Here is an 11,755-nt window from a genome sequence, read left to right on the forward strand (position 1 = left end):
CTCAGATAGACAATGATAAACTCCAATGGTAAACATTAATATATGTTTCTATAGTTCGTTTACACTCCATATTTGCTTAGTTGAGTAGATCTTAAAGAGATTGATCATTGTCTATCTGAGATAGACAGAGATAAAGTGCTATCTCTGTATATCTGAGATATACAGTGAAGAGTTCTATCATTGCCTATCTCAGATAAGATAGAATATTACTTATTTACCTGAGTGGATCTATTATTGATAACTTTAAATTGAGATAGACAAAGATAGAGCACTATTTGAGATAGACAACAATAGAGCACTGGCCCTGTTTATCTAAGATAGACAGTGATGGAGCACTGTCTCTGTCTATTTGAAATAGACAGTGATAGAGTACTATCTCTGTCTATCTGATAGACAGTGGTAAACTTTAATGATGAACAATAATATCATATCAATATTTTTGTCGTTGGTAGATAATTGTTTATCATACATACTTGTTTATGATAAACAATAATAATTTAACATCAATACATACTTGTTTATCTAAGTGGATCTATTATTGATAACTTTAAATTGAGAAAAACAGAGATGGAGCACTATCTCTGTCTATCTGACATACACAGTGATTCAAGGCTATCACTATGTATCTTAGATAGATAGAGATAGATGGTTATCTGAGATAAACAGTGATAGAGAGCTGAGATAGACAGTGATAGAGGGTTGAGATAGACAACTCAAGAATAGAATAAATCGAAAAACATCATCTAATGTCAATCCATATATACATGTATTACAATGAAAAAATAATGTAAACTTTTATACATACTTGTTTATCTGAGTGAATCTATTGATAAATTTGAATTGAGATAGACAAACTAGAGCACTATCTCTGTCTATCTGAGAGAGCTTATCTATCTTAAATAGACAATAACAGAAGGCTATTATTGATAAATTTGAATTAAAATAGATAAAGATAGAGCTCTATCTTTATCTATCTCAATGATAAACACTAATATCTGTTTTTATAGTTTCCATATCGTTTGCACTCTATATTTGTTTAGTTGAGTAGATCTTAGAGAGATAGAGCACTATCTCTATCTTAGATAGACAACGATAGAGGGCTACCAACGATAGAGGGCTATCACTGTCTATCTCAGATAAACAATGATATAGGACTATCTCTGCCTATCTCAAATAGACAATGATAAACTTCAATGATAAACTCGAATATATGTTTCTATAAATTCGATATCGTTTACATTCTATATTTGTTTAGTTGAGTGGATCTCAGAGAGACAGATCACTATCTCTATCTATCCGAGATATACAGTGATAGAGTTCTATCATTGCCTATCTTAGATAGATAGAGATAGAATACTATTTGTTTATCTGAATGGATCTATTATTGATAACTTTAAATTGAGATAGACAACGGTAGACTTTAATGATGAACAATATCATATCAGTATTTTTGTTGTTGGTAAATAATTATTTATCATACATACTTTTTTATGATAAACAATAATAATTTAACATCAACACATACTTGTTTATTTGAGTGGATCTATTATTGATAACTTCAAATTGAAATAGACAGAGATAATGACAGAGATAGAGCACTATCTCTGTCTATTTGAGATAGATAATGATAGAGGGCTATCACTATGTATTTTAAATAGATAGAGATAGATGGCTATATATGTTTATCTGAGATAGACAATGATAGAAGGTTATCTTTGTCTATCTCAGATAAACAATGATAGAAGGCTGAGAAAGACAGTAATAAATGGCTGACATAGACATTTCAAGAACAGATAAATCGAGAAATATTATTCATAAACTCTAATGTTAATCCATATGTCTATACATGTATTACAATGAAAAAATAATGATTAAATCATTTGATTAATTGGTTCAGGTTTGCAAGTCCTACTATTGTCGCCTTTACGATTACAATGAGTACATTTTGATGAACTTTTAAATTCACCTACAGATGAAATTCTTTATTTCTTAGGTCTTCTAACTTGACGTTTAGCGATAGGAGGTAATGTTTTCATGACATCATCTTCAGCTCTCCAATCCAACTAAACTCCAACAAGTTAAACACAACCATTGTATGTTTTTGATAATGTTCTTCTATAATAAAAGTCAGTTACATAAGACTAGGTATCTAAATTAAGCATTCCAAGAACGGTAAGTGTATACGCACATGGAATTTTCTCAATATCTCATACTCGACAACTGCAAGATCCCAAATCTAGGTTCACAATGAACTGTTTATGTCCATCAATTTCTTGTATTCAATGTTGCTAATGGGAACAACCTAATAAATAAATATGAGAAAGTAATTAGTATCATCAACTAGAATACTATCTCTATCTATCTCAGATAGACATTTTTGCAATATATCTCTAATTGAACTTAGCATGCTAGCCATGGGTAATTCTCTAGCATATTTAAAAACCGAGTTTGTACTTTCTGCAACATTTGGTGTCATCATTCCATACATTTTTCTTCGTGAATATGTCCAAGACCACTTCTCAAACCCAACACTACTAAGATAACTTCTAATATTGGGACAGATTGACTCTATGGATCTCATGGGTACTCAAAGTTAGCAGTAGTGTAGGCATTAGCATAACTAAAGAAATAATTATCAAGCAATGGATCCTTAAAATGAAGTTTCAAGTTAAGAGATGTTGTATATTCACACAGTACTGAACATTAGAAAACACTCTTAAAACTCCTTTAGGAATACTAAGATGCCTATTAGAAACAACGACTAGATTCTCTCATTCCCCAAAACTACTTTGTAAGTTTTAAAAAAACCATGTCCATGATGTGTCATTTTCATAATCTACGATACCAAATTTAAAGGGAAAATTTTGATTGTTACCATCTACTAATGAACTTGTGAATAGCATGCCACCAAAATTACACTTCAAAAATGTGCCATCAACAGATATGATATGTCTGCAATACTTCCACCCCTCGATTTATACACCAAAAGACATGAAGCAAAACTTAAAATGACCACTATCATCCATTTCTAAAGCGGTGTAGGTACCTGTAAAAACACATAAAAACATTTCCATTAGCGTAAATAGTAACAAAACCGCATAGATAGAAGGTGATAGATATCTATTGTTATGTATCTAAGATAGACAGTGATAGATGTCTATAGCTATCTGTCTAAGATAGATAGTGATAGACAACTATCACTGTCTACTGTAAATTTTCTAAGTAAAATGGATCATACCTGAATTCATTTCATTCAACTTTTCAAAAAAATCTTGGAATCAAGGTGTATGATTCAACTTCATCTCCTTTTAACATTTTTACTATGTGTTCTTTTGCCCTCCAAGGTTTTGATAACTTATATTAACTCCAAGTTTTGTACAAGCCCTATGGATAATGTCTTTATGAATGCATTGATCAGTAGACATGAACCTAAAATCATCTATCAAGCAATTGCTAATTATTGATGAAGAAGCTTGCCTATGACAACTCAGAGTTGTGTTCAATGGACAATCATGCTCAGAAATGTACTTCCTAAGCATCCACAACTCACTATTCTTATACCGAGATGCAATAACATACATTTTCAACCTTCTTGCAAATATTTGAACTCAACAGATTTCAAATTTGATCTTGTAGTCCTAAATTGAAAACTATTCTTCACTACATTTATGTAAAAATACTTTGAAAGTACTTCTTTACATTCAAATATACTTTTTTCCTTTAGATCACTATAAAAAAATATCTCTTATAACTTCATCATTTGAAGAAGAAGAAGAAGAAGAACCTAAATATAACATTTTATCACCATCTTCACCTACACAAGAAGAAGAACCTAAATATAACATTTTATCACCATCTTCACCTACACTACTAATAGCAGTAGAAGACCCTTCCAAAAAACAAATACTTACATGAGCAACTAATGGATGCCTATCAATTGCATCTTTAGCGAATGTTAATACCAAAAAACATCTTTGTCCTTTTTTATTGGAACCACAATTTGGATACTATTTTTTCTAAAATTCAATAAAACTAATAAATCTACCAACCCATTCAATTGAATATCTTCTTATATTAAACTAAACCATTAAACTCTATACAGTCATCCACCAAAATTCCACCAACCTCATAATTCTCATATCAGTAATAACCATTCCACTGTCCTTCATAAAAAACAACTATAAGAATAGTCATGGTATTCTGCAACTATATCACATACAAGTTATTTTCCAGTTTAGTTGTACAAATTTCAACACCATCCTTATGAATAAACACTTTACAGACACTTTACAAAAATAAGATTCCTTTTTAGTTCAGAAACTACAAAGACATCTTTTAATACAAGAAACCTATTCTGTAAAGTTAACTGGATGCCTCCCACTGCCACAGCTGAGACGATGTGCTCGGTACCTACTCGTAACGTCATCTCACCAGCCTCTAACTGTCGCCAGGATCTAATCCCCTAAAAAGAAGAATAAACATGATTAGTAGCGCCCAAATCAATTATCCAGGCAGAATCATCATTCTCCACTAAACAAGTTTCTAACATGAGTAAATCACATTTACCTTTGTCTTCCTTGGCCTTAACCTTTGCTACCTTCCTTTCCTTCAGATAGCAAGGACAATTCCTCTTTCAGTGTTTGTCCTGGTTGCAGTGGAAACATGTTCCGTTTTTAATCAACAGTGGATGCTTCCTCTGAGCGACAGATGATGGGTTAGCAGGAACTTTCCCTTTCCCTTTATCACCCTTCTTCTTCTTCCCCTATCTAGAGTTTGAAGTTGAAGGTGCAGACTTCGTCTCTGAGGTTAAACCTCGATGGAACTTTTTAGAAGACGAGACAACATTTGCCTCACCTCCCCTCTTCTCCTTACTTTACAGCAAGGATTGATAAGTCTGCAACTCATTGAGGAAAGTAGTAAGGGTATAATCTACTTTGTTAAGAATTATATTGCTAACAAAGTGGAGGAAGCTCTCCGACAATGAATGCAAGATCATGTTAACCTGACTACCCTCATCGATTTTAGACCCATTCATCTCCGCCACATTAAAGTGGAACATCATATTTAGCACACGTTCACGAACAAAGATGCCTTCCTCCATTTTGGAGATGGAGATGTGTTTCAGAGCCTTGTGCTTGAGCTGCCCAAACGACTGTCCGAACATTCCCCGTAGGGACTCCATGATCTCACAGCTGAGACCTTGGACTCATGTTTCTTGGCCAATACGTCACTAAGACTGGCCAAGATATAGGCTCGGGCCTTCTCGTTTGCCCGTGTCCATCTCTCATACGCCCCATGAACATTTCGAGTAGCGTCTTGAGGTGGAATAGGAGGAAATCCTCCGTAAGGACAAACTTCAGATCCTTGATGATAAGTATCGTCTTGATCATATGTTTCCAACTTGAATAGTTTTGGCCATTCAGTTTTTCGGTGCTAAATAAACTAATAGTGGTTGTAGCCATTTTAAAAACTGTTGCTGAAAAATGAATAAACTTTTATAAGACTTTGCAAAACCACATTTTAACCAATTAGTTTTAGCAAAACAGTTTTCAAGTACCCTAAATGATAAGAATCCTATTTTGCAATGATGCCCTAGCGAGGCAGGACAAACATCACTAATCAGGTGATCAGATGTCCTTTCACTAGGATGAGACATTCTCAACTATTACACAGAACCAACTCTTGGAATTGAACCTAACAGCCACCATTTGTTCGGTCCAAAACTGTTAACCCTTAACAATTTCGAGTAAGTGTAACCCTTCGTTTTCAGCCCCAGAGTCCTGTCGTAATGCGCCCACCATAGGGAAAAAGCATATTAGGACAAGAGATAAGTAACCTTATCTTCTTACAAGAGATCAAATAAAGAAATGTGCAAAACAACCATCCTATATGGGGGACACTCCTAGGGTGCCTCGAGGCTATTCGCAGAAATTTTATTTAGATCTCATGGTGTGGACAATAAGAGAGAAACACGAGAAGTGTAAATGAAGCATCAAATATTTCAAGTACTTCCCACTGAATGTTCTATCTAGGGGTTCATTAACCTAGACAATCCAAGTACTGATTATAATCTAAGTCATTTATTAAGTCTGCTAAAAAGCAATTTTTGTCTTTGAAATAAAACAAGTTCAAGTAGTCACATTTAAACTCTTTAATAGATTGTTCTTAACTTGCATGCATGCACGAAATCTATCTAATTCACCTTTTCAGGAAGGTTCCCAGGTAAGGGTGTTCTGTTGCCGTCACCATAAATACCCCAACCTAGACAGAACCCACCTTAGCCAAAAGGTTCCTTATAGATAGATTTGCTACACTTTAACCTTTAATTATTGATTTTAGTTCTAATTTCATTATATAACCTCTATAAAAGAAACAACTAAAACATACATTGCCACATAACAAGGTATTTATTACACTTAGAAATATAACGCTTAATAAATAATGCATGCATAAATATAACTCTTATCTTATATGATGCATGACCATGCACTTAAAGTAATTTAAATCATGCTTCTCTAAATCATAACACTTATAATAGAGAGAAGATGCATGACAAATGCATAACCTAAGGTGGGATTTTTTATATGTACATACCATATAACATAAAAAAACATATATCGCATGTATAAAACCATAGATTAATGGACCAGGATGAACCAACACAAAATCGGAATGAAAATTCTACCTATTATATTTTTCCACCAAGCAAACTGGTTCACACGCGAACCGGGTCTTGAACAACTAAGCGAAGCTCCATTTTTTAGTAAGCATCTCCAGATAAACAATCGTGTAACGCACACTAGACGATAGCGTGAAAGCTAAACGATCGCATAGAAAAATACAAGGCCACGAAGCCTGATCGTCTAGACGATCGCTTAACACGCGAAAGGTAAACGATTTACCACTTACTCCGCGATCATATAGTCAATAACTAAGTAATGAGGTTTGCTGAGATATACGATCGTCTAGTGCGCGCGTGCGTTAAACGACACCCGAGCATCTGATACTCAGCGATCGTCTACCCCATCATCTATACGAGCCGACCAATACTTGATTGTCTTCTTCCTTGAAGAACAGCAACCCTTGCTCCGAACTTCTTCACAAATGACTCAAGACTCAAACTAACTTTGAAATTACAAACTCGATAGCAATTAATTATGCCCAAAAATGAAGGGGCCTTTACAATTAACTAAAAATATAAAAGAACTTAACAAACCGAGGTTTCATCTCAGAAAACTTCATTAATCCACACATCCACAAATGATTTAATAATTAAAACAGAGAGTAGACATGTTGCACCCAGATAATGTAAATGTAATTTTTTGCAACAATGAAATTGGAATATCAGAAACCTAGCTCTGATACCAATTGAAGGAACTCTTATACAAGAGTACCTATGAGCATAAGCGGATCTTTCCAATTCATTGCGATAGAATTTCCACATATACATTCAAACATACAAATATGCATTCACAACGCTAAATTACTGGCATGTTTAAAGGATAAATAAATAAGAGACCAAGAGAACATACCAGTTGAAGTCTTTTTTTTCACTTGAAATCTCGCTCTCTCCACAAAGGACCAGCAAGTAATCGTCCAATAACACCCCAAACGTCTATATGAACAGCTTCGTACGAACACAATGAAACGAGGACGACACCACCACTCGGAGCCTTCAGTATTCTCAGAATGAAAATCTAAAGTGTGGGCTTTGTTCATATTTGGTAGAGGGGAGGAGGAAAAGAGATCGTATACAATAATCAAGCAAGTGGGAGAAAGACTCGTCTATCGTATAGACAAAATGCTTGATCATTTAGGTGAAGTATACGATCGTGTAGGAAAAGCTAAACGATCGTCTATACAATCGTGTAGGAAAAGCTAAGTGATCGTCTATACGATTGTTTAGTAAAACTCGAGCGCTAAACGATTGTTTAGTAAAAGATAAGCGATCGTTTAGTAAATAGCTTGTGCGAGTGTAAGCGATCGTTCAGTAAACAGCACTATCGTATAGGCACTAATTTACTAAACGATGACTCTTCTTGAATCGCAAAACACCGTGAGCTATTTAAGCATCTCAAAACGATTTTTCATTTTACTCATCCGTTACGAAAATAGAAGAGACGCCGACCAATTATTCCATAATTTTCTAATTAATAAATAATAAATACAATCACATTATATTCATAATCTATGATTTAATATCATATATTAACCATAGTATTTTTCCTCCATTAGATATAAATCATATTTATATCCAATTTCCTCCAAATTAATGTATCTCATACATAAAGTCAATTATATCATATATAATTAACTAGTTCAATTATATATAGTCGAACTCCCTCTTGTCAATTTGAACATTTCAAACTAACCCAAAAACTGATTCTCAACTTGTATCCAAGCTACCAAGAGGACCTTATGGTCCTATGACTCGAAGCTCTAACGGTACGTGAATAACTGACTAAACTCTTTAGCCACGATATCCACCATCCATTAATTTCCAGGCATTCCACTAAAGACCGATAACTGAACTCTTCTTACCACATATATATTTCTATGTCCATCAGATATAACCAACCATCAGTACGATAACCCTTCACAGATGCTCATCAGTATAGCTGGGCTAATTACCATTTTGCCCCTGTAGTTACATCTTACTTCTTAAGTACCACTGATCCCTCTAATGAATAATACAACATAGTCCTACTATGTGTGAACACCTATCGGGCCATGAGAAGGTGTGTGACACCACACTGTTCAAGACCCGGGATCAACCCTTAAGGGAGCAATCTATCTACTTACCCCTACTTCAGGGAAGGAGTGAACTCCATCTTGTATAGTTGAGTTCCCAACTCCCAAATCAGACGAATCCCCAAAGTGGTAGATTTGAGTCAGCGCTCTAGCCACTCGCACCTAAGCAAATCAAAGAACCGCCCTCAATGGCAAGAGTTCCCAACTCACTCAAGATTGAGGTCATGTTACCTATGGTCATCCTAGTGAAGTGAAGTCTTTGTCATGAACAGGGTTATATGACGAGACATTAACACTTTGTGGTCAGGTCTTATACAAACTCTTTGTATAGGACGTCCGCACTCGCATGTCGTCTACACGAATGATCGGGATCAGACAATCTGTGACAAGTCACAACACTTGTAACTATTCCACAAAGCGGGCCGCATCCATAGCGTTACCAGGATAAGGTTTCCCTCCTATATCCATATACTACAGACCATTTTGGTTATCACTTAAGACATGATCCACTTGTATGTTACCACATACATGCTTAAGTTACATAAAGACAACCAGGGATTTTAGTTTATTGGTTTGTGGTAAAGCAAATAAAACATCCAATGTACAAAGTCAAGAAGTGAAGTAAATATCATATATTATACATCACAAGCATTTGTACAAAATGTGTTTACAAACTACAGAACACGAGACTTTAGGGCATCAACCCCAACACTATCTTTGTCTATCAATGATAGACAAAGATAGAATTCTATATTTGTTTTTCAGTTTGTTTCTTTGGTAAGCCTTTGAATTCATCAGCCAAAAAATTAAATGAAGATTTAAAGGTAATTTTGGGTTGAAGCAAGCCAAAACAAATTGCAAATTATTGTTTGTTTATTGCTATTTCTTACAAGTTTCTATAAACATATCATGTGTCTATTAATTAAAATTTGATTTACTCATAGGATTCTGGTGCTAATTCGAATGGGGAGTTCATGTAAGTTGCATTATAGATATGCATATCTTCTTTCTTCTAACAGTTGTATAGGATGTGGATTGTGTCCAAAATTTTAAGAATTGGATGTTCCAACCATAAGCTATTATAAATCGAGTAAATATCTTTTATCTTTGTCTATCAGGAATAGACAGAGATAGAACACTATATCTGTCTATTTGAGATAGACAGAGATAAATAATCATACAATACATCATCAAAATTATGCAATTTCGGTAATATATTTTATGATTTTATGAGAAACAATCAACAAAGACATTACCATCGTACACTCAGAAGACATTACTAGGCAACAAAATGTGAAGAAGAAGAAGAAAATAGCGTCACAAAATTCAAAAAAAAAAGGAAAAAAAACTAAGAAATTGATTTGTAGAGAAAGAAGGAGAAGAAGGAGAAGAAGAAGAACTCTACCAGAAATAGACGAAGAAGGATGAAAATCTCTTAAGAAGAATAAGAAAATGATGAAATCGATCAATAAAGAAGAACAAATCAGCGAGGAATTGAAGAAATTATGAGGAGGAGGAGGAGAAGAAGAACGGGAAATCATAGAGAAAAATCGCAAAGGTATATTTGGAATTTTATAAAAATTTCTGTTGATATTATTTTTTGCTCTAGTTTGTAAATGGTTTGTATTCTTTTTTTCCATTTTTTATAATTTCCCTAAAATGTTTTTGTGGTGGAGATTTAATCCATAGGTATTTTGTATGCAATGTATTTATTTAGGCAACGCCTAAATTCTAATAATTTTGTTAGAAATCTAACTTTATCAATTATTGTTTAATTATGTTTTTTTTTTTTTTAGATTTTGTTTTGGCAATACTTTCTTTTTTTTATTAGGGTTTAAGTTTTTTTTTTTTTAATGATTATGATGGGTTATGATGGCTTATATGATGATATCATTAGAGATTGAAACCTAACTTACTTTCTTAAGATGTTATCATGATACCAAATCTTTCAATTATTTTTCTTTTCAAAAGCATTACTTTTTTAGTTTGTTGAGTTAGTACATCATTGTAAATTACATTTTTGGTAGGGTAATTAAGATTATTAGATATTGTTTTTGATTTATTATATTTGTTTAAAACAAACCATAATTGTAGGGATTGGACAACAAGGGTATATTTGTCCATTTTTAGTAGATTCAACCACTCGGTCATTTTTCCAAACTGAAACTGTCTTGACCATTTTTAAAAAACACTATTCTATTTTGGCTATTTGTCCAATTAATCCTTCCTTAATAACTTTGTGTTTACTTTTTTCATCATTATGTTCAGGTCTTAACTCGAACTCCAACTCTTCTTCCATAAGCTTATGGTTAACATTTTCCAAAAAGAAAAAAAAAAAAAAAGGTCCACTCTTTATATTTTGAAAATGTATTTATTTAATGTCATTTATAAAAATCAATAAGGATTAATTTTACGATTTATTGAAACAATTATTACAATTTAGGTGCACAATGCATTTTGCAATAAGTAAGGGCTTAATTATAAAATTTTATAGGTTGAAAGAAGTGATTGATCAAACTGAAAGGTTGGAGTGTAATTGTCGCAATTTCTAAATTAGAGAGTCTTCCCCTTTTCTATTCTTCTAAGTTTCATGATTGAATTATGAAAGTTATACATAGATACAGAAATTCAAACTTGAATACACACTTTATATCAGTTTAACTATGTTCATTTTGATAGACCAAAAATAAAAATATCTTATGACTTAATAAATACAAGCCTTTAATTATTTTTAAAGGCACCTTTGACTATAGAACCAAACATCATCATTTTTTTTTCAAAGTTGCCAAACTTATTTTTAAACTAATTAAAAGAAACAAGCAATTGTTGTGATATGATTCAAATAAAACATATGGAAATATCAACTTAATAACTTGCCGCTCTTCGGTTTGAGAGGAAGATCAATACAAAATAGTTTTTTTTTAATTATTATTATTATTATTCGAGGAGAATTACTTTTGAAAATATATCCAAATAAATAATTTAACCTATTTTTTTTTCCTAC

Source organism: Benincasa hispida, chromosome 10, assembly GCF_027475165.1.
Source record: "Benincasa hispida cultivar pf3 chromosome 10, pf3_genome.v1.1, whole genome shotgun sequence".
In the NCBI taxonomy this organism is placed as follows: Eukaryota; Viridiplantae; Streptophyta; class Magnoliopsida; order Cucurbitales; family Cucurbitaceae; genus Benincasa; species Benincasa hispida.